Here is a 24137-nt window from a genome sequence, read left to right on the forward strand (position 1 = left end):
TTTGTTCAGCAAAGTTATAGCCAATATGTTGAAGGTTCGCTGTATGGTATTTGTTTTGATTCATCTGTTATTATGTTCCTGGAAACTTTGATTATACCACTAAGGTCGAACTTTTGCCCCACCTTACTCTACCCACGTCACATGCAACAGCTGACTGGACACCTTTCTCCGCTTGATTGGAAGGGAGTAATTTGCGCTCCTATAGGTATTTGCTATCTCTAAGCAACGGGCATCGTCAATCGCAAGGGCATAAAACAATCAATCTACACAGGCGTTAACTGTCATCAGACCTTGGGGGCAGCGGCACCTTCGCCAGTGCTAAATCATTAAGAATTTTCATAACTTTCTCTAAAGCTTATTGCAATAGTATTTTTGAACCATTTATGATGCACTTTCGACACTATGTGACTGTCATAGAAAAAAAAGTATGCGTAAAAGTTTCCCAAAATTTCGACATAAAATTGAATAATATCGTTTTTTACAGTTAATCACTTCACATGTTTAAGTGACATGGCTATTGAAGGATTGAAACACCTTTTTCAGATAAAGCTGTCGGCTTCAAATTCGTGCGGCATCAGCTGTTTGAAGTAAGCAAAGTGGACGGAACCTTGTTCATTAATTTAATAATTTCCAATCAGATTCTTCGCCGCCCTTCATCTGCTAAACAGCTTTGTTGAAGAAACCAACCTTCTAGCTGATAAAGAACGAACCATTCAAAGTTTGTTGAAAAAACGTATTTACGTCCCAGCATTGTAACTATTACATGTACAGTCATAATTTTTTTACAGATTTGAAATAAAAGCATAAAACGAGCTCACCAATTCATCCTTCATCCCTGACTAATCAGCCCCTAATCCACTAACAGCATACAGATTCCGCTCGGAAACGAACAAAGCGCAAACCAAAAAAAAAATATCACTCCGGGCGCAGGAAAGCGAACTCGAGTGCCTTTGAAAAAAAAAATTGTTACTTGCATCACCTAGCGGATAAATTCTCATTTAGGCTCTTCACTGTCAGATAGCACCCAATCTACTGAATATTTTTGCCGAAGACACCGACCTTCTAGCTCTAGATGAGCTCTAGATCTTCTAGATGTTGAGATATCCATTTGAGGCCAATTTTGGATCCCTCGTGTTTACGCATTTTCTGTTACCTAGAAAAGAGGGAGGGATGTCTAACTCAAGGATTACAATTGATCAACTGGTATGACTTGTATGTATGTAATGAATTGTAAAAGACTGACTAACTAACCTTAAACACATATTTCAAACAAGTGATCCCCGCAAACTTTGTCTAGCCATCAAGTAGGCTGTTGTAAAACGTCATGTAATCCCCTATACAAAATGGCAAATTATTCTTCACCAGTTTTCCCGATTATTCCGGAGACTTTTCCAAACTTTTTCATCCCACGATCACGTCGCATCCCTTGTTAGGTGCAACGGTGAAAAACTTAGGTCAATCCCTCCATCCGTTCTCAAGTTATTTCGTGACATACAAACACCACTCCTTTTTTATTTATAAAAGAAGAAGATAGGTAGATTAATTGGTCGGTTTCGAGGCACACTGGACTAATTGTGTTTCAATGATTCTAAGAAAACGAACTCCAGGCACTCGAAATATCAAAATATTTACAATATTTGCTGTTTTAATGAGACTTAATCTGCCAAAATATCATCTAGTTCGGTCTGTCTGAACACCCACTAATTCATCTACTGGTCTCCGAATTGTGGCCATTTAAAAACTCAAGGTTTGTCTTGGGCTTTTAAAGTTTAAGCAGTTGCATAACTTTCCTATGCTTGTTTCAATAATATATTTGAACCGTGTACGGAAAAGATACTCTAGTATTATAATATCTGGTTGCCTGTGGTTTAGTTATCCAGCCATTTATTTTTCAAAAATGTACAAAGGTTCCAATCCCAAGATTACACCCCCCCCTTATTTACGCCAATGTCTGTCCATCAATCAATCGATCAACCGGATCAACCGTTCACGAGACGAGATGAGCAATATGTAGTAGTATGTCATTGCTACTTCGCTCAAAGCTGCTTCCAGTAACCGTTACTTTGTTTGGCTACTATCTCTCGGCCGAGCGACAAACAAACACGTGCTCGCTCATTTGCCTTCTTCGTTCAGATGTTTGGAAACACGTGAGGTCTCTTCCGATTTTGCGCGCTGGCTGCTATGGTGCTAGGAAGCGGTAGTTCTGCATACTGCTGATCGTATGAATTCATTCCGACAGTAACGGCCCTCTATGTGTGAAGAGGGACACTATTCGAGCAGCCGGGCACACATCAAAATTCATTAACACACGACAGTTTTGATCCACTTTCGTCGAAACAATTTAATTTTAAAATGTTGATATCTTACTTAAAAGACTTCAATTTTAACCTTTTACTGCACCTTGGAAGAACAGACAAACAGATTCAACACTTAGAATAATTTCTTTTAAAATGTTTGTTCTAACTTTTTCCCTATGATTTTTTTTTAATTAGGTCTGCAAAAATGTGACATCTTATACACCATCGAACATTCCAAATTTAACATATTTCATATCTCACAAGAGACTGTCTGTTAATTGCGTTAGACAATGTTTGGAGTTTTCTCCACCAACTCTTCACTCAACACGGTGAATAAAATAGTTTGGTTGACAAGTTTCCTAACATAAAACGCTCCTTTCAGAGTTCATCAGGACATTCTGGTTCGTTCCGTATACACGTACACGTACAAAATAAGTCGATTTAATCCGTAGCAGCTGTCATATCAACTTTGTTGTCATAATGTAAGTCGCATAAGATTCCAGACTAGTTCGCAATAAACTTTATACACTCGCATTGTATGCCATTTTTCATCAAAACATGCACATAAGTGTGGGACAAAATTCAAATTCTCGCTCCAATCTACTTTTTGGATTGCATTTAGGTCTCATACCAACTGTGCAAAATTTCAGCTCGATCGGAGAAACTATATTTTAGCGCCAGCCGTTCAAAGTTTGTATGGGATTTACTATGGGAAAACTAACTTTTGCAAAGAAAAATCGCCAGAGGTCGCCCATTGACCTATATAAAAATTCTAAACACAATGCAATCCAAAAAGTGGACTGAAGTGATAATCTAAATTTTTCATATAACCGTGTCCCAGGCTAATGCACATATAGGAATATGTTTGTACGTATAAGGCCAGTTGACGATATCTTTTTCTAAATGTTCACACATAGAGTAAAGTGGGGCAAAAGTTTGAGTGGGGTAAGAGTTTCTTTTTAAGATTTCTAGCTCAATTCAAAACAAAACTTAAAAATGGCATGGTGGTTCGAATGCTATTCAAGTAAGAGACTTTCACTCCCAAATATCATAAAAATCGATTGAGATTTGGAAAAGTTATGGCTATTTGTTGTTTTTCGACATGAATATTGTAATTTTTGGTCAAACTTTCGTTGCATAGAACCACTTGAAGATAAAATCTTTTTCAATATTTTATGTACGGGCGTTTCTAGGCCTATCAAAAGGATGCTTTGAGGTGTATTAGTTTTTGTATAAATGCTTGGAATCAATTTTTGGCCCACAGTGGGGCAAAAGTTCGAATCAGCGGGTCAAAACTTCGACCAATGTATAAACTCATAGATAAAATCCACATATCACCTTCAAATTTTGCTAAATTTGTCCAATCGTGCGAAAACTGTCACCAAAATTTAACATTTCCACTTAGTTTTGCGAAAAACTGCTATTTTTGAGTATATTACAATTAACCCTGTTTTGGGCAATTTTTTGATGAAAATTTAGTGTGTATTTTTCGGCAAACTTAAGTTTACGGCTGGTGTAAAGTATGCCTGTCATAAAAGTATCGGTATTTTGTATTTTAGCCAGCGAACTTTTGCCCCACACTAGATTCAAACTCTTGCCCCACCGGTGGGGCAAAAGTTCGTTTAAGACAATCAATTTTGAAACTGTTGTAACTAAAAATGGGTGAATATTTTGACACAAATTTGTTCAGCAACATTATAGTCAATATGTTGAAGGTTCACTGTATTGTATTTGTTTTGTTTCAGCTGCTATTGTTTTCCTGGAAACTTTGATTATACCACTAAGGTCGAACTTTTGCCCCACCTTACTCTATATGTAACTATCGTAAAATTTATTTAATTATACGTACATATGTATCCCATCTGCATCATTCTGCTGAGGACATTGTAGCTACCAGTAAAGAGGCACTAGGAATGTAAGGAATACCATCAGATTGGATACAATTGCCAAGTGGTAGCAGGAGTGAAAAAACTCGGAGTAAGGATGGTGGACCCACAGGCTAATAGGGCGATATTCAAAACTGAAAAGCCAATAGATGGCTCTTTTTCAGTAGTAGTAAAAACGAAATCCTGAAGCAAAGAAAGCACCACGGAAGATGAACTAAACACAAAAAGTTATGTATTCACTTTACACTTGATTTCTTGTCACTACTTTTTCGATCCAGGTTCCTAATTGCAAGTAATTTACGTTTTTCATTATTTTCCATACGTTTTGACAGTTCTCCGACTACCATTCTTCCATGCGCTTGTGTTGAAAGTTTGAGAAATTTGAGAATCCAGCGTAGCGCGATCAGTGGGAGGAATACAAACAACAGTGTCGTCGCTCGGCGGTCAGTGAAAGAAACTGAATGTTCGAAAGGTTGTTGCCTGTACTTTTTGCTGCTGACGCCAACTATTAGCGGTTATGAACGAAGTAAACAGTCGTTACCCTATTCCTAACGTGTCGGTTTAACGACCGGAAAACATGAAGAAGTTAACTTTTTCCTGATCAAGTTTATGTCAGGCCATCGAAGCTTTCGGAAATATCTGCACAGATTCGGACACGCAGAGTCTCCATATTGTCCGACCTGTCCAAATATCGAGGATACCCCGAAGCATGTTATATTCGACTGCCCTCGATTCAGAGATACCATGCCCACACAGTTACGGATCACCCACAGTGACGGATCACTTTGGCGTTCAACATCGGATAACTCGCTCAAAACATAAACGTTGACGTAAAACATATTTTTCCCATGTTATACTATTTGTCTTCTACCATTTGTAGTGTTAAGCACAACGTTCAACCGCTAAATAGCGGTGTATTTGACAAATGTTTAGTTGGTACCACACAGCTATCATTATATGTTCGTTTTCTGTAAGAAGTGCCGTCACCATTCATAAGCTCCCACAGCTGTGCACAGGTGGTAAAATTCAAATGTTATAGCATTAAACATACTCATTTGTTTCGATTGAGTATGAATTGATCTTTGGAAAACATTTTTCTCGATTGTTGATTCTAAATATCGAATATTAGCACTTCTAACTAGTGATCCATAATATGGACCAGGAAATGTTTGTTTACCACGGTTATGGATCACTTCCAAAGAATCTAGATTTCTGCCATTTTAAGCATTGGATTCGACATTTTCAGACAATAGCACTAAGGATAAAACTAATAAAACATCAAGGTTTGTAAATTTCATTTTTTAGCAGACAAAAATGGGTGGAAAACTTGGTGTGGAGCGAAAACAGTTCATGTCTCAGTTATTACAATGCAGCATCACAAACAAAAGGCATTTTACCCTTGTTTCCAGCTCGAACACTGCTATTTTTTGCAGTAATATATGACGCATTGTTAACTTTCGTCAAAACATGCAATACATATGCATTGAGTTGAAAATCTCTTGATTTTGCGCACTGATCCGTAATATGTCACAATTTGATCTATAATATGAACGTTGATCCATAATATGGTTTTCAGAAACCGATTAAATTTTTAATTTTTATGCAATCCTATGTAAATATTATACTCAAAATAGTTTACTAACCGAAGTTCCAATTTGAAACGATTCGATTCGTACTTTTAAATTACCATTTTACGTTTTCCATGTTGTTTTATTGAATTTTATAGGTTAGACTCCACACTATTTGATCCATAATTGTGTAGTCATGGTATACAAAGCGAGATGATGTCAGAAACCGCAAGCGTCGTAAAACCGGACAACATCGTACAGAACATGTCCCAGCATGCAAGCACTTGGAATGCGGTGAACAGAGGGGGATAATGCAGATTTATGTCATTGCTGCAAAGCAGATGGCGTGAAGACCTGGGAGCTCCAGATCGCGATCGGAGTAGGCTAGATCCTCCGTCGGGGACTAGACCGAGTAGAGCGGGCGTAGCGTAGTATAGGTAATGAGTCGTCGGGGCGCCTGCAAACCGGAAGTCATCCTCCAACCGGAACTGCAGAACCGACCCAGGCACCTGGCTGGCCAACGTCGAATTAGAGTAGGCTGAGTCCACCGCCGGGGTCTAGCTGAGTAATTCGCGAAACAGCATCGGTAAATGATCGTCGGAGCGCCTGTGGTCCCGCATAAACTGGAACCGTACTGGCACCATTTGCCAAATTATCCAAAACAACTAAAAACAATATCTAACCAGTTTCCTAAAGCATCCAAATTAACAATAAACCAACAGTACCGCAGACGATTTTGACAGTTTGGTGAATGGTAAATGGACAAATAACAATGTGGGGAATGGGCGGTTAAGTTATGTAACCATTCAAAAATGACGATTTTCTCAAACAAAATTTGTTGTGGATAGTTTGTCGAAAGGTGGGTATACCATCCATTTTTTTGCAAAATTCATTGTAACGCAAAAGGTTTAGATACAGTTGAACAATATATATTTAAAAATAACGAATAATGTTCGTGTAATTGTTGGCTTATGATGCTTTATGGTATTTAAACCGTATGATGAATTCTTTTATTGCATTTATACATTACAAGAAAATGTCATAAAAATATTCCATAAAACACAACAAAACAAGTAGATACATGTTGAAAAACTCACTTTTATTAAAACAATTGTAACGCAGTCAATGAAATGCACAAATAAACTACAAATATTGTTTTAGTTTGAAATGAGATAACATTTGAAAAAAAAAGTTGTTCAATTTTCATTATTTAGTATTATTAATGATCAGTTAAGCCTCGTCTTTTTCGCTACACTCTTCTATACACTTTTTCACGTATGTCTATTGTAGGGTTTCAAACTTTCATTCTTCCAGATCAATATTGCTAGTAGTCCTAAATAGAACTAGTTCCATGTTTCCATCCTTGATCCAGATGACCTCATCTTCCTTTCTCGTATTGGCTGCCGGCGTTTTGCGTTGCTGTTCCTTGATGCTGTGTGGCAAAGACGGCAATATTTTCGGAGGATCTCGCAGAAGCAGCCGACTCGAAAATCTTTGTAAAGAGAGAAGCAGTTGTAGCTCCGGGACCTCTGGGATCCATTCTTCCAGATCAATATTGCTGCTAGTAGTCCGAAAGCGAACGTGTTACATGTTTCCATCCTCGATCTAGATTACCTCATCTTCCTTTCTCGTATTGGCTGCCGGCGTTTTGCGTTGCTGTTCCTTGATGCTGTGTGGCAAAGACGGCAATATTTTCGGAGGATCTCGCAGAAGCAGCCGACTCGAAAATCTTTGTAAAGAGAGAAGCAGTTGTAGCTCCGGGACCTCTGGGATCCATTCTTCCAGATCAATATTGCTGCTAGTAGTCCGAAAGCGAACGAGTTACATGTTTCCATCCTCGATCCAGATTACCTCATCTTCCTTTCTCGTATTGGCTGCCGGCTTTTTGCGTTGCTGTTCCTTGGTATTGTGTGGCAGGCGATTTTTTTTTCGGAGGATCTCGCAGAAGCAGCCGACTCGCAAATCTTTGAAGAAGGGAGAAGCAAAAGCATACTTTATTCATGCCGGTTGATGAAATTGGAATAGAGGATCTTTTAGCTTACCTGCAGTTCCAAATCCGGCACAAGATCCGAATGAGTTCTCTTTTTAAAATTAAAACAGAATACAACTGGCAAAATCGTGACGGGTTTTATTTTTCTATTTCTGTCAGCTTAGTGCAAAGAACACGTTGAAAAAAATCAACACAGTCAATGTGTAAATCATAAACGGTGACAATTTTTCTTTTATTATTTTCTTCATATTTATTGTAATATGCAAAAATAGTATATTAAAATTGTTGGGTTGATTGACTATGTATATTAATTTTTGAGAAAATTAGTATTTTTCACCGCTATGTAAAAACTTTTAAACCTTGTCATCGCAGTGTTAATTTTCAAGCGTGTATAATAATGAAATGCGTTTAACTATTCACCGAATTGTTAAAATACTTTTTTATATGGTGTATTGTATATGTGTAAATGTGTTGTGTGAAAATAAACCAAAACAGTTTTATAGAAGGTGATTATATGTTGTCACTATTTCTCATCGGTGTCTACGCTATATTGTTGAACAATTTGAGGACACTTCAATAAATTGTCACAATTTGGATTGGATTACTGGAAACGTTTTTTACTGTTGAAAGCTCTAAATTTTATAATGTTCAACATAAATGCAACTGTTTGTGATTCGTTAACATTACCAGTTAGAAGCATCTTATTGTTTGGAACAAACGGTAAACTGTATTTTTCTTTGCGGGGTAGTTTCCCTCCACCGGATCGGACCGATCGCTAGACCGACCTCGGCATCTGCCCGGCCAGCTTCCCAGCATCGGAACCACAGGACCGACCTCGGCATTTGCACGGATAGCATCAGTTCGGGAGATCTTCTGCCGCCGGGGAAATCTTCGTCGGAGTAGGATAGATCCACCGCCGGGGACTTCTCTGAGTAGTACGTAGCGTATCGCCGGCTTGAGTCATTGGAGTCTCGGCAAGCCTCGCCGGATAAACGTACGACTCGTGCTGAAAAAATCATCATTTTGGAACTTGTTGCATAAATAACTATTGTAGACGTTCACGCTAGCATCGAAAAGGGCGATCAAAGTCGCCCTCTAGGGCCACTGCACAGAACAGATAGCTATCCTAGAACAATTAGTAATTTTCGCCTAGAGTACAAGAAAATGGTAAGATGAGTAGGCGAATAAAACATTTTTTACCCTATGGAAAATTACAGTGCAAGATATTGACGTTAGTCTCGTCTAAAATGATCTGTTTCGCTAGTATAATGTGTTTGACGTTATGTCAACACCATTGATTTGCCTGCACAGTATGCCTTGCAGCCTTGGAGTGCACCTAAATCAAAAAATTGCCAACAAAAGCCCGATTCGTTTTGAATTGTAAACAATTAACATCCTTTTGGGTTCAAATTATCTTTTGGGATGTGCAATAAAAATGGTGTGGTAACTGATAACATCCTTTATGTCCGACTGGAGTTTTCGACCTGCAACTAAAATTATCAACCTCCTACGCCCCCTTGCCATTGCCCTTGCCTAGAATTTGCCATTAAACTTGTATCGAAAAAAAAACGCTGATTTATTCGTGTGCACCTTTTCTTCCATCGTTTAAAGAAATAAATAGATCAGAAAGCTTTTCTACATGTCGAGAGACACAGTTTTTTTGCAATTTATCATCGTAATAGGCTGTTTTTCCTCACGCCAATCTGTCATGGAAAGGCCTACTTTCCTGCACTGAAGTACGCAGTGCGGGAATAGTCATTACGCAATTGAAACCAGTGCTGTAATGATTCATTACGCAACGCTTTCTCATTACGCAACTGTTTTGAGTTGCGTAATGAATCATTACACAACCATTTTTCGGAAATTGTAAAATGATGGTGAATGCATTCTGATATTATTTCTGATACCCTCAAGTGGTCTTCTACAAAATTGCAAAAAATGTTGTACGTAACTCGTTGCAGAACTCGATTTTTACAGCACTTGTCGTAATTTTCCTACTCGGCAAGCCTCGTAGGATAAATTCACGACTGGTGCTGTAAAAATCATCATTCTGCAACTTGTTTCGTAAACTACTATTGTTTGACTAGTTTGATTTTTTTCAACATAAACGCATGCAAGCAAAACATTCATGAAGGATGTCGTTGAAATTATTCAATGTTGAATTCCACTGTATCGAGTTTTGTTTATTGTTTCCAACAAAGGATTGCTATGATGTAAGTGAAGCAGGAAAACAGATGTCAGTCTGATGTGCAAATTTTTAGACGAGTGCAAGGTTGATTGAATTGTCGAGGTGTTATGCAATTCTAATTTCCTCCGGCACCATAAAAAGATTTGTCTCTGCATCCTCAGACACAGCGCCCGACATGACACGTTTTATAGCGCACCATGAGTTCATGGGTTGAAAAATATCAATGTTTTTTCCGGTACAAAAATGTTTTGTATTACACTAAAATTTATCAACAATTCTCAGAATAAAAAGTTTCTTCCATTTTGGATTGAAACCCCTACAGAAATATTATTCTAGGAATGATTCAAAATTTGAATCCAACCGGTACGATTTTTTACGTAAATTATTATGCTATTTAGGGTTGTTTGTACGCATCAAAAATTTCGGTTTAAGAGATGACATTAATGAGGCAAATTACTAAATAAAGGTTTTTACTGAAATATGATCTATAATTGCATCAAAATTAAAAAAAAGTCTTCGCCTGAAGTAACTGCAATTACCTAGTTCAGAAACGAGAAAACGTCAAAATGTGTCCGAAGCAAAATAACTTTCAAATAAAGAAATAACATGAGAAAAGTTTTAGAATAAAGTTTTTGTAAATTCAGGTACACTTGTACAAGTAACTACACTACACTACAAATAACCAAATAGCACTTTTATTCGTCATGCATGTTAATTTAAATCTGTCATGCCTTATTATACCGTATGACAGCTGCGGTAACTAAAAATATGTGTGTAAAATATTGTGAATTTCCCGCTTAGTAAAATTCAAGCTATGTCTGAACTGCGATTTAAATTTCATGTTAATTGGAGCACTAGAAGCCGAGGTCCAGACCTCCAAACGAACATTTAAATATTAAAATTCATTGAAATACACCCTTGTAAAATCTGGTCAGGGAGAAAATGCAAAACCATTTTTCGTTAACCTTAAATTCAATGAAAATATTTCACCCTTTCTGGAGATTACCTTTTTTGCAACAACCTTGGAGTACAAATCTGATAAAAGATTTAGACGGGATTTCTTGTCTAATTCTGCACATTTTTCGAAAAATTTACAGTGTAAAAAGCTTGCCCGCCGCCACCAGGTGCGCTAGTGTTTGCATTAATTTTGGCAGCTGTTTTTGTTGTCATCTTTCCTATCTGTTCTGTGGCCACTGTCACCCCGTACGGCGGTATATCGGTTCATAGTCACACTGAAGAAAGACTGCAAGTGGTAGTCGAAATAAGCGTATCTGTCAAAGATAAGCATTTAGGGCGGAATTAAAAGGTACAAGGTACTCCAATCTACTTTTAAGTTTCTCTATTGAGATTCTGCTCGGAGGATTCGAATACATTAAAAAGAGTCATAGCCGAATGTATATGAAAATCTTTATAAATTGCATAGCATAGGGGATAAGTGTGTTTCCGATGATGTCATGCTGCTCGTCTCAATCGAAAATTTGTAGTTGACTGTAGAGTTTTGATACACTTGCAAAAAATCCGTGCTGCATGTGTGCAGTGTTTGTTGTCTTCTGAATCATGCTTTGAATTGAAGAGAAGTTCTGGATTATCATACCATGCAGAGACAAAGAGCTTTTTTTTTGTTGGGAAGGTTAAGCCACTGCGCACAAAGAGCTTACAAGGCTACCTATCAAGATATAAACAATAAGTTTTTGTCTTAATCAAAATTCTAAAATTGGTTCAAAATTTTTCTTTTTTCTTGACGTTGGATAACGTCTTACGGCAACATATGGGGGTACAATTCAGAAAAACGAAAAATTGAGCATGTAACGAAAAATGGTCAGGTTTTGACCGCTAATAACTCAGTCATTTATCGATAGATTTCCAATATTTATCCATGAATCGATTGGAAATTTATCTAAGCGTCGATCCAAATGGGGAACACTATTGATTATTAGCAACAAACTATTGAAATATCGTAAAACGTTGACCCCTTTCTTATCTAACCAATCACGTTCAAGCACATTTTTCGGTTCCGCTTCCCACTATAAAAGCGCACCGACCCTGCTTCTTCCCTCATTCTTCTTTTTGCCGTCAGACTGTGAACACGGTCGGCGAGCAAATTTCGAGAGTCATTCGCGTCCTCAGTTCAGTTTTCAATAGGACGCGAATACAACACGCATTAGAACCGAAGAACCACGCATTTCGGAGCCGCAGCAACTGAAGCCGCTCATTTGAGTGCACCAGCCAGCATAATCGTTTTCGGCCAGAAATCGTCGCTACCAGCCAGTGCTCCGCTGTCATTGCCATGCGGGAGGCTAGCGCGGTCATTCTGGTTCATTAGATCGAGCGGCACAGCCATCACCGTCCGTGTAATATTCCCTAATTTGTACGAGATGGCTGAATAAAATCGACCAAAGCCGCTTGTTGAAGCGCACATCGTCATCCGCACCGCAAATCTCATCGGGCGATGCAGATTGAAACCAGTGCGCCGTCAAAATGTGTCCGTGTTACGCAAATTCAACAACTCAATCGGCCCAACAAATGTGTTTTAAAGAGTTATTTGTATAATATTCCCTAATGTGTTTACCACATACTTGCTATAATCTCTTAATTCATCTCATACAATAATTGATTTATTACGAATAATTGACAATACGGCAATTTGAAGCTGTTTCCGAGGATGCTGCTGCAGTGCCGTCGGGTTGCAATAACAGCATAATGCTAATATGTACATCCCTTACACAGACATCAGTTTCATATAGCCTATTTCCCAGATAAGAAAACGAAGAATATGAAAGGAGGAGCATCATCTGCTATTCTAAGGGTATAAAGCATCCCTTTTTCGTTGAATCTGGTTTCATTCTGTTTTCGCTTTCGAGCTGGTAAGAGCTCCTCCAAACCTGCTCAGCTCCTCGCCACCAGAGGCAAGCTGTTGTACGAGATGGCTGAAGAAAATCGACCAAAGCCGCTTGTTGAAGCGCACATCGTCATCCGCACCGCAAATCTCATCGGGCGAGGAGGATTGAAACCAGTGCGCCGTCAAAATGTGTCCGTGTTACGCAAATTCAACAATTCATCAATCGGCCCTTTTCAGAGTCAACAAATGTGTTTTAAAGAGTTGATTGTGTAATATTCCCTAATTTCCCCTTTTCAGGGCCACAAAATCAATGAAAAAGAGTTATTTTGAATTAATACATTTGAAAAACAATTCTTCAATATAATCGCCTAAGCTTCTGAATACATGTAAAGTGATTATATTGTATTAGGGACGTTCCGATACTTCCGATATTTCAGGAATATCGATATTTTGCTTTCGATATTCGATATTTTGGTATGGATATTTTCTATTCGATATATCGGTAATATCGATATTTCCTTCCGATATATCGTAGATTAGTACAGTCAGTGACAAAAGTTAGTAACTGAAGGCTGATTTTCCATACAAAATGCCCAAGTTTGGTAATCTGTATCTCAGCTTCTGGTAGTCCGAATTGAGTAAAATTTGGATGGCGAGCTACAAATAACCTCAAGTATTGAGTGTACTGATCTTATTAAATTTTGGACATTTCCCAAAGAGTTTCAGAGGGTTGTTCAAAGGAAAAAGTAAGTATCCAAGAGATTTCTCGATTTGATTCAAAAATGGTAAGTTGGTTAGATTGTTCGGCAAAGTTGTTTAGTTTCAAAAGTAACATAAACTTGCAGAATACTACACCAACCAATTACAACTTAACGCTTTTCGATTAAATCGAAAAATCTCTTGGTTACTTTTATGTTTAAACAACCCTCTGAAACTCTTTGGAAAAGGTCTGAAATTGAATGATCTCAGTATGTACAAAATTTGATGTTATTTGTAGTTCGTCATCCAAATTTTATACAGTTCGGACTACCAAAAGCTGAGAAACAGATCTCCAAACTTTGCTATGGAAAAAAAGTATTTGATTACTAACTTATGTCACTAAGTTTATATGGAAAACAATTGTGGTACAGTCCTAGACAGCTGTATGAGGGTTCCCATCCGTTACCATAGACAAAGATTTGAGACAAATCTGCCTCTTAGACGAAATTGTCGCATCTTCTGGCAGTCGGAAATTGTCGTGCCCATATCCTTGCGAAAGCTAAGGGATAGGAAATAATAATTGACTGAACACTTATTTACACCTACCAACAACTCGCCTGATTGTTACATCATCTCATAAGTGGAAAACAATTGTAGGGTTATCTCTCTATATTTATTAGTTTTGTATCTAAAGAAGCATTTTCCGTTCAAATTTGACTAAAAAGTATCTAAACAGAAGACATTTATTTTAATGTCGGCCAAAAAAGCAATAATCTTGATTTTTCTCCATTTAAATATATCATATGATATTCCGATATATCGATAGTTTGAATCAATATATCGGTGGTATCGATATTTTGATTCGATAATCGTATCGAATCAAATATCGATACTTTACAATATCGGAACGTCCCTATTTTGTATTAACACAAAATAATAACACGCAATGTCTATAATAAATCAGAATTGACATGCAACAAATAGTGTGAAAATTAATTGGATTTTTAGCAAAAGAAATGTTTCATAAGTTTGTGACTGTCTCAAGCCAGCAAATAGAAGAAGCTAACGTTGTCCAACGTCAACTTGGCGGTCGTATCTCGGAAACAACCTCTTACTTTTTTTTCATTATGCATTATTTTTATCTAAAAGTATCATGTGAAAAATCTATTGATGTTTACCCCAGCAAACGAATTTTCAGCTTACACAAGTTTACAGAAGTTTGGGTTCATCCCCTCAAAAACGTACAAAAGTGTTTTGTCCATATCTCAATGATTACACGTCCAATTGTAACTCTTGAAGATGCATTCAAAAGACAATGAGTTTATCTTACTTAGTAGGTATTAAAAATGAATCAATGCGTCATTAGTACCATCCCAAGTAGCATTAGTAGCTGAACAATAGTTTGTTAAACTGCAATAATTTAAGAGCGAAAAAATAATATTATACTACTAAATTTACTAATATTATTAATATTTACTAATATTACTAAAATATACAATCAACTCATCGTGAAGCCGTTTTTCGACTAATTTCAATAGGCTTTGGCAAATTTAAACGTAAGTAATGGGGCGAACATAATTGGTATGAGATTTCACAGAATATTTCTGTTTCAAGTTTGGGTGAACCAAAACTTTTGCATAATGACTTGGTGCTCCACGAAGGCTTAACAACCCGAGCAGAAGAAAATAACTACTGAATACCAAATTGAGGTACTCCATTCCATATCATTTCCAATACTTACAACCTGTATGAGGTATGAATGAGCCCTGCATAAGAGGTAAAATACCTCAAATAATACCTTCTGCATATTCTACAAATACCAAGCTGATAATTAGATCGGGTATTGTAATACCTAAATAATACATGATGGATTTTTATATATAAATTTAAATTTTTCCAATAGTAGTTCAATACCTCCAGCAGTCCTCAATAGCTATCAAATATTAAAATGTAGTATTTTTAATTGTTTTAAACTTTTTTTTTTTGAAATACCATAATAATACCAAAATGAGGGTTTGATAACTGAACAATACTTAATTGTGGTATGATACCAAAATATTTCGTTTCGGTTTCTTAAGTCTAACTATTTCTTAATTGATTTTTGCACATATTTGACTTATTAGTTAATGCCTAGCTCTAAAAAAGGAGTAATGTCACGCACACATATAAATATTCCACACATAAATTTGAACGACGAAAAGATATTGTGCTGATATTGCAAATTTCTGCTCAGTTGCCTAGACAAAAAATAAATTTAAAACAAGTTTTTATGGTATGAGTTTTTGTAATAATTCTCTTTCATTGGAAACCTGGCCAATCAACCATTTAGAAATTCCATTTTAATGTAGAATCAAATATACTGCAAAAAGTGTGCAAGCTTTTGAATTGACACAATGAACAATCTGGAAACGGCAGGTTTAATTCACGGTCTAGGGTGCAGTGCTACTTGGGCACTTCCATGATTCACTTTGGCATGGGAGGATTTTCTGGGCCGAATTATCTGAAACTTTGCAATAAGATGCACTTCAATACGACGCATATTGAGGCCAAATATGAGTTCCATAGCTTTTGAAAAACCCCACTACCGAAGTGAATCAAAAGTGCCAAGAATAGGATACGGCTCCCTACCAGCTTTTTTTTATTTGAAAGTAGATTTTTTTAGATTTTCTGAACCGTAAACGTGGTATTAGTGATTGTAATGACCAAATTGAAAAAAGATTCACTTGTTATTTCATTTAATAAAATTTATGAACTGTGTATCTAAATCTTGGATTGTTAAGGTGAAGATGCGTCGAAGCCCTGTTAGCGCCGAAAATTTAATCGTGAAATTTGAATTTCCAGCTTGAGCGGTTGTCTGGTTCTTCATATGTGTGCTTTTGTAATTTTGGCTTCCATGCATCTTCACCTTAAGGTAATGGACATTAAGGTTAGTATGAAAATAAGTTTTAGTTTGTGCAAAAAATTTCCACTCATTAAAGCCGCGATCAATCTTACCGAAAATGCGTGCCTCACGTGAGTCGGAATCGCTGAAAAGGATCGAAATGTAACATTTTATTCAGTTTTTTATGGCATGCTAGCATAAATTTTGAATCAACCCTTTCCAACATGTCTTGCCTACGATATAAATGATTAAAGTTCGATCAAAGCAAACTTCGGAAAGTATTTTTTTTTATCGTTCACTATGTAATGTCAGATTTTTTATCCTTTGTTCAGGACATTGAAATATCAAACATATTTCTCATTTTTTCAATTGACTTACTTATCATTTTAAAGTAAATGGGGAGCAGTGGATAGTTGCTAATTTATTCCAATAGTAGCTACAAGTTGAAGGGAATCAATACTAGATGATTTCGATTATTCGGAACATGTTAACAATCCAAGAGGGAGTCATTCTACTGCTTACAACGTGCAGTGAAAAATCACCCCTATCCGCTATTTATGGTGTTGACTGACTGAATATGAAGATAAGGCAAAAAATAACATGGGGGTTTGGTGGAAATCCTTTATAAAAAAAAAGCTTCCTGATTATTGTAGCATTTGTAATTTCAACTATCTAGATAACTTGGTCTCAATTTCGATACTTAGAAATTCATAATAGATGTGGTAAAAAATTTTGACAAATGAATCAACAAACGAAATTCAATGCCTTCTGTGATCAAACCATAAAAACGGTAGGCAAGAAATATCAAAATCAATTCACCCCCGTTGTTTTATAGCTAGCGTAAAAAGCTGGATAAGTATGTAAATTTTTTCCAAACCACAACACGCAATTAAAAAAAAGCTTAAGTACAAACTGGAGACGCTGCAGGAAATTTCTGTAAAAAAGCGTCTAGGAATTTCTTGCTCGATTTCTTTTCAGCAGCAAATAAGCCTATAAGGTGCACCGAGGCAAGATGAAAGAGTAAGTTTTCGTTGTGTTACCTAACTTCGATCAAAGCGTGTACAAAAAACGTTGTATTTTGTTTTGCCCCAATTGCCCGGTTCAATTTGCGTAATGTACCTTATACAAATACAAAGTTCTCAAAAAGTGCACGCGACCCAAATTTTTGGATATGGTTAAAGACGTTCGTTATTCTTAATTTTGTTTTTCTTCTCTGAACAAGTAATAAATAATGCATTACAATGGATTTTTTTAGAAACACTTACGAAAATTAACCTAGTGAATATTGTTTTAGGTTCACCCACTTTTTTCAAAATCTTTTCTGAGAATTTTGCTGAATTGGTATAATTACAAAGATTTTAATGAAGGCAAATTATTGCTCTTTTTTACAGTTAGCTACTAAAATTGCTCTATTTGAAAGTCAGCCACCAAAATTCCGTGTAAGATGTTTGTAGAGAATTAAAAAAACATCTTTCTAGAAGTTATAAGAAAAATCTTGATGTAATACTGCAGACAATGATAACCAAAACCATTAGCAGTCAGCATAATAAAGGAAATTCTAAAATTATCAATGGTTATTTGTAGATCGGGTGGGCTTCGTGGCCGTGCGGTTAGCGGCGTCAGTCGTTGAGGCGTATTGTGCCACGGGGTGTGGGTTCGATTCCCGCTCCAGTCGGTGGAAACTTTTCGTCAAACGAAAAATTCATCACTGGGCTACTGGGTGTGCCGTGTGTTGTCCGTTGTCTAATGTTTGTAACCGTTCAGTCTGTGCAGCCTTTGGCTAAAGACGGTGTAAATGTCTTTTTTTTTTTTTTATTTGTAGTTGCTAAGAATCTCTAACAAAAATTTTTCGACCTACTGCTTTTCGGTCATCTTCAGACTCTGAATTTATCCTTTCGTCAAGCAAAATAAACTTGCCTTAAGCTAGAGTCAGCTCGATACGTCTGAAGATATCCGAAACGCATAGCGATAATTAAGCTGCTGTCGTCCTTTTTCACCGAGAAAAGCTAATAAGTTTCTACATCAAAATAAATATGGTTGAAGAATATGGAAAATTTCAAGGTCAGTATTCAAATCAGATTCAAGAACAAAATTGACACGAAGAGGACCACAGCTCAAAACCACTAAACCCAACATATTATATTCCAAAAAAATATTTTCTTTCATCTACAAAAACAATATAACCACGTGGTTGACCTTACGATTTCCCCACCATAAATTATTATAACAATCGTCCAATACATTTGTAGATCCCTGACGAAGGTCAAGCCCAATGGCCGAAAGGTTTGATTTAAAAAAATCACAGCGTTTTGATTTCTCCGTAAGACTGAAAAGCCGTTTATTTTAGAAGTTATACAACAGTTGTATTCTAATTAATAATTCTTTAATTGTATATTCATGTTATTATTGAATTAGTCAATGATGTCGGCTCTTCATGGAGCCGTGATTCACTGAATTTCGGTTTCGTGATTTTTGCATCTGGATCACATACCATTTTTGAACTTATCACCAAGTAAGATAAGTGATCCATTAGTTGTGGGTGTTCCTATAGTTGCAGTAGTGACATTTATACTGATTTCATATTATCCACTGAACCGACACTGCCAATCGACGTATTGGCTTGTTGATACATGAAATTGTTGAAAACATCGTTCAAATTGCTTCAAAATTGCTGAAATACACCCAAAACTGCTAAAGCTTTTCATACTTGCACCAATAGTTGCGGTAAAGTGTCCCTATAATGGGGATCCTGTAAGAGAACAACGTATACCGCAATTATAGGATCACAAATTAAGTATATACCTCAACTGAAGGAACAGTGTACCAATAATGGAGGTATTATTTTTTATTGACGCCGTTGGTTACTGCGATGGAATTATTTTTCTCATAAAGTACCGTTTTGTCTCAAATTCCCAACAGACTCGTATTCCGAACACTAGGTTTTTGTATGGCGATTTGGTTGTAATGTTTCGCTGAAATATGGTGTAACTTTTTTTGCACGGTTTTTGAAATTTTGAACTGAAAACTTTTTTTGCACGATACGCATCCCCCGTGCAAAAACAGAATCGGGTGTATTTGAATCAAAATGTTGGTCCATACTTTTACGTTTAAACAATACTAAAAGTAATTAAATCAACATTATTATCGGTACATCCAACAGCTAACAGTTAGATTTTGCGTAGAACAAATATCAGCTAATTTATGCCAATCAGATATATTTGAAGTGCCAGTGTTCGGAATATGAGTCAAAACGGTAAATGGGCGTTATTATCCGTTACAACAATAATATGTACATTTATTACACTTCTTGAATTTTTAGCAGTAAAATGAATTTGAATCGTGCTTAGTACCTTCAATATTGAAACATTTATCCTATGTAGTCAAAAACTGCAGCAGTTTTCAACATATCTTCCAATGATCAGTCTCACTAATGAGACAACATGATTTTTTACGGAAAATTCGACAAATACACCAAAATAATTTGTCCCGTAATGTTAAGTAACCGCATATCTGCCCTTCTTTATATTTGTGCACCATGTAGCCGTGTTTTGGTCATCTTCATATTTTTCTCGGAGACGTATCTAGTCTCCTGGATTTTTTTTTGTTAAATTCGTATAAAAAAACTAGTTTGTGATTGTAGTATAGTGTTGTGCCATGAGATAGAGTAGGCCATGCCCGAGACATGTGACAGGAGGATTGGTGAATAATAAATCATTGTTAATTCTTCTTCTTCTTCTTTCTGGCGTTACGTCCCCACTGGGACAGAGCCTGCTTCTCAGCTTAGTGTTCTTATGAGCACTACCACAGTTATTAACTGAGAGCTTACTATGCCATTGACCATTTTTGCATGTGTATATCCTGTGGCAGGTACGAAGATACTCTATGCCCTGGGAAGTCGAGAAAATTTCCAACCCGAAAAGATCCTCGACCGGTGGGATTCGAACCCACGACCCTCAGCTTGGTCATGCTGAATAGCTGCGCGTTTACCGCTACGGCTATCGGGGCCCTTGTTAATTAGTACTGCGAAATAAACTGTTGGTTTCTATACACTGCTACAGTGATATTTTGAGCCGATTTTCTCAATGCCTACTTATTACAGATAGGGCTGACAACCAGAAAAGATAGACATTGATACAAGCATCAAGTCGTTTTGTTCTACAGCGTTTTAAAGCAGAAAACAGTGCCGGTAAACTTGTAAATTCCATCATCTCTGCTGAATGTCCTTATTATCTGATATACTTTACTTCATATGGACAAAAATGCTAATTTTACACTTGTACAGTGTGTGAAAGTGCTTTTCTTGGCCTTGTGATAACGTTCGTGCATCGCAGCAATGAAGTACAACCATTCTAAAGGTGCCTTGGTTCGATGCTTTGTACGATAAAGGTAATGTAAATTTTAAACACTTTCGTGGGCATGAATTATCATCGTGCCTGTTATCATGCAATGCAAAAATGACAGAAAAGGCTCTCAGTCAATAAATTGTTTAAATTTTATTAGATCACTAAGATTAGAAATAAGACTTTGACCCCGTTTGCCAAGAAAAAGAAGGTTAATAATATTCCACTACCGAAGAATACTTATTCTCATATTTATTTCTCACCAACTTTACGTTTGCTTAATGTAAGCAATATTGAGAGAAAATTTGTCTCGTCAAAATGCAGTCAAGCGTGGACTGCGTCGTCTGCAGCCCCAAGATGGTGTTAGCAACGGAAATTGACATAATATTATTGCTGGGTGTGTAGAAGGCACATTGCTTGACTACCAATACCGTCATTCGAACAAAACTACGATATAGCAATGGTAGGCACCACCGGCAATTTTTTAGTATGCCGAGTAAAAAGGAGACAGTGTTCAGCGTGTTAGCAGATGCTTGGCGCCACTCGGTCCCACGAACATCCGAACATCATGCAATCCCCAATCGGACATGGAAACGCCAACTCCGAAACGTTGCGAGAAATTCTAATTAATCAGATAATGCTAGATTACTTCATGCACGGGTGCAATTAAAAATTCCCACTGCGCTTGATCGAATCCCAAAAAATAATACAACAATAGCAACAAGCACTTTCTACCAACGAACATATTTAAACAGACAGAAATTTCCGCTTTCTTGATGTTTATCCGCTTCCAAACGGTTGGAATGAGCTTCTATCTGCTATTCGTAACTTCCAACGGGGGACCTTCCTTAACCTAGTAGTAACATCCGTGGTTACAAAGCAAAGGCATGCTGAAAGAATCTGGGTTCTATCCCTGGTCGGTCCAGGATCTTTTCGTAATGTTTTTTTTATAGGATTAGCCACACGATATAGGATGTTTGAAAATAGCAAATTTAGTAGGAAAGCTGTGGAAGTGCTCTCAGAAGCAGGCTCTGTTCCAATAGGGACATACTGCCAAGAAGAAGAAAAACTACCAACAAAAAACTACGAACTATAGGCAGGACGACTAACTATAGGTATGTTCAAGACCACACCCAACCCGGTAGCATTGGTAACCTTCATCGTGGCCCCATCCGGATCAAGCATTGTGGGATGGGTCCGACTAAGAAAGAAAATTCGATTCCGAATATTGTCCTGGTCCATCAGTTTAGCTTGTACCGTGTCCGTGCGTGCCTCGAGTTGTCCGAAATTTCGTTTTCGGTGAAGAGTTTCGATTTGGGGAGATAAGAAAAACACCATCACGTGAATTGTCCGTACACTTGCATCAGGCAACTTCCGAGGCGCATACAATTGGAACAAGGTGCTTAATCGCTAGAAGTATACTCAGGATTTATCAAGGGGAAAGCAACATATGGCTGGAGATAGAGTTTTAGTGATAACGAGAAATTAAAGGATTGCCAAAGCTAGCGGGTATGATAAAAGGTTCCGTTTGGCTGGGGGGTTGTTAGTGGCATGCGACAAAATTATCCTCTGTTATATGGCGATGGGGTGCTAAATGGAAAATCGATTCAATGGTAACATGCGATAATGAAAACGGTTCCGATGACGTGTGGTTCCAACCTGTTGGCGGTAGGATGGCGATCTAATGTGACCTGATTTCGGTTTGGTGTCGAATGAAACAGTCAAGAAAGAATCATTACCTAGATTGAGCAATTTAGCTAAGAATTGTAAGGACTGTTCATTTTATAAAGTGGACACTTTTTTACGCTATATCTTTTTTATTTATTGATAAAATCGAAATCGGTTTTCTGTGCATCGTTCAGCTATTATTCTACAATGCCATGAAAATGTGAGATCTTAGACAATGCTTTTGGTTGAAGAGCTAAATAGATTTTCCAAAAACTCTTAGGAAAAGCTGTTTGTCAAAGTTAACATTATTTTTCGCAAAACAAAAATCATGATTTTTATGAACAAATTGTATGTTTGTATTCTTTACTATTCTTCTATAGGTATAGCTTTAAAAAAAAATCAATTATATTCCACAATTCTCTGACATTGGGTAACTTTAGTGATTTACCCATTTATGGCCAAATTTGCTGATACACCATCCTTTCACTCCCAGCAAAAAAGACAAGTAAAAAGCGTGTTCAAAACAAGTTTGGTGGAACAAGGAAACTATATTTGTACAAACGAGAGCAAAATCCTGCGTTTAAACCATAGTCTTAAGTATAAATTTTACAGTTTATGGTACATAGTTTTACTAAAAAGTGTCATACTTTTAGAATTGTTAACGCTTATTTATAGATCTACAGCAAATTGTAAATGGTTTTCTCCGAATATTTCAATTGGTAATCTCAGAATAACATATAATGAAAATAATATGTGGAAAATGAAATCGATTTTATTACAGCAGTGTTGCCAATTTTGATAATTGCCAATGTTCATTTAAAGGCCTTCTAAAAACAAAGCAATTGTGTTTCTATTGCGCTTTAAATGTGACGTGGGACTAAATAAGTAACTCTATGAAGGCGTAAGTTATTTTTCATATTAATACTATATCAGGACTTCTGTCAAGACGAACTTTTAACAAAAAAAATTCTACTTATATCAGTTCCCTTCAAATTTTAAATAGTTTTCTCTAAAAAAAATATAGGGGAAAATGATTTTATCATATCTGTAAAACTGTTGTTGCAAAAATAACTTGATTTTTTTCCATCAGGCTTCTGATTGATGATGCTTTCGAAGAACAAGCCTTTTTTGAAAATAAAAAATATAAATGGTCGAATTTGCCAACCAATTTATAACAATCATTAATATTGATACCCTCCAAAAATCGATCGTTCTAATCGTTGTTCCATATTCGTGTGAAATTCAACTGTTTTGAAGAATTTTTATTATTACAACAATGCACAATACTAGTCGAATGATGTGCAGAAAACCGATTGATATTTCATTGATAAATTAAAAAGATACAGCATGCACAAGGTGTCCACTTTATAAAATGAACAGTCCTTAGTGGATAACACTAACGATTATTATGCCTCTTCTTCTTCTATTTTCTGATGATACGTTTTATCTGCGATAGATCCTTGTTAGCTCAATTTTATTATAATGTGGTGTCCCAAAAGCAATCAACGTCTTGGTGTGCAACCCTAGAATAAAGTACAGTTGTGTTCAGAATAATAGTAGTGAAAGCCGATTTTCATACAAAATGCTCAATTTTGGCATGCTGTAACTTTGTTTCCACATGTGCAATCGGCATGAACTTTTGGCAGTGAACTACAAATATACTCAATTTCATTATCACAAGATTTGAAAATTTTCACACTATCGGCTAAAAAGTTAAGCACCAGGGTAAATCGCTCAAAATAATAGTAGTTTTAATAATTCAAATATCTCCTGTATATTAG

General features: G+C 36.7%; 1 protein-coding gene and 1 long non-coding RNA gene across 2 annotated transcripts in view; one reads left to right on the forward strand and one right to left on the reverse strand.

Annotated features, from left to right (window-relative positions):
* Positions 1 to 6829: 6829 nt before the first annotated feature.
* Positions 6830 to 8226, reverse strand: LOC110675364. Its single transcript, XR_002499414.1, has 2 exons — positions 7794 to 8226; positions 6830 to 7715 (listed from the first exon to the last, which is right to left on the reverse strand). It is a non-coding gene; the product is annotated as an uncharacterized LOC110675364 (long non-coding RNA).
* A 13720-nt stretch (positions 8227 to 21946) lies between these two features.
* The window catches only part of LOC5570663 (calcyphosin-like protein), a 51196-nt gene continuing 49005 nt past the window's right edge, over positions 21947 to 24137 (forward strand). The window contains exon 1 of the mRNA XM_021840088.1: positions 21947 to 22087. The gene's annotated coding sequence lies outside the window, so the exon portion shown is untranslated. The remainder of the gene's footprint in view (positions 22088 to 24137) is intronic.

This window comes from Aedes aegypti, chromosome 2, assembly GCF_002204515.2.
Source record: "Aedes aegypti strain LVP_AGWG chromosome 2, AaegL5.0 Primary Assembly, whole genome shotgun sequence".
Lineage (NCBI taxonomy): Eukaryota > Metazoa > Arthropoda > Insecta > Diptera > Culicidae > Aedes > Aedes aegypti.